Source organism: Arachis duranensis, chromosome 10, assembly GCF_000817695.3.
Source record: "Arachis duranensis cultivar V14167 chromosome 10, aradu.V14167.gnm2.J7QH, whole genome shotgun sequence".
NCBI lineage: Eukaryota > Viridiplantae > Streptophyta > Magnoliopsida > Fabales > Fabaceae > Arachis > Arachis duranensis.
This window is the reverse complement of record NC_029781.3, coordinates 75,478,081-75,478,599: the sequence shown is the minus strand read 5'-3', so window position 1 is coordinate 75,478,599 and position 519 is coordinate 75,478,081.

Here is a 519-nt window from a genome sequence, read left to right as displayed (position 1 = left end):
AAACTCGCGATTGTGGGGCGTTAGTGACAGACGCAAAAGAATCACTGGATTCTATTCCGACATGATCGAGAACCGACAGCTGAATAGCTGTGCTGTGACAGAGCGCGTTGAACATTTTCACTTAGAGGACAGGACTGTAGTCATTGACAACGGTGATGCCCAACATACAGCTTGCCATGGAAATGAGTAAGAAGGATTGGACGAAGACAGTAGGAAAGCAGAGAGACGGAAGGGACCAGCATCTTCATACGCTTATCTGAAATTCCAACCAATGAATTACATAAATATCTCTATCTTTATCTTTATGTTTTATTCGTATATCATCCACATCCATTTGAGTTTGCCTGACTAAGATTTACAAGGTGACCATAGCTTGCTTCATACCAACAATCTCTGTGGGATCGACCCTTACTCGCGTAAGGTTTATTAATTGGACGACCCAGTACACTTGCTGGTTAGTTGTGCGAAGTTGTGTTTATGCCATGGTATTGAACACCAAGTTTTTGGATTCATTACCGG